We start from the raw sequence: 538 nt of genomic DNA, 5'->3' as shown, positions 1-538 counted from the left end.
CAAATAAATAAATAAATAAATAAATAAATAAATAAACAAATGAATAAATAAACAAATAAATGAATAAGTAAAAATAAACAGATAAATTAAATAAAATAAATAAATAGACAAATAAAAATAAATAAATAGAAAAAAATAAAAATAAATAAATAAGTAAAAAACAAATAGATAAAAAATAAATAGATGAATAAATAAATAAATGGATAAATAAACGAATAAATCAATAAATCAATGAATCAATGAATAAATAAATATATAAAAAATAAATAAATAAATAAGTGAATGAATGAATGAATGGATGAATGAGTGAATGAATGAATGAGTGGATGAATGAATGAATGAGTGGATGAATGAATGAATGAGTGGATGAATGACTGAATGAGAGAAATGAATTAACGAATGGATGAGGGAAAGAAATAAATGAATGAATGAAAAAAAAAGAAATGAATATTCATTCATTTGAATGGATGAATAAATAAATGAATAAATGAAATGAATGGAAGGGATGAATAAATGATCAATTTAGGAGAAAGGAACA

Source organism: Loa loa, assembly GCF_000183805.2.
Source record: "Loa loa unplaced genomic scaffold supercont3.51, whole genome shotgun sequence".
Lineage (NCBI taxonomy): Eukaryota > Metazoa > Nematoda > Chromadorea > Rhabditida > Onchocercidae > Loa > Loa loa.
Note: the sequence above shows the minus strand (reverse complement) of the source record.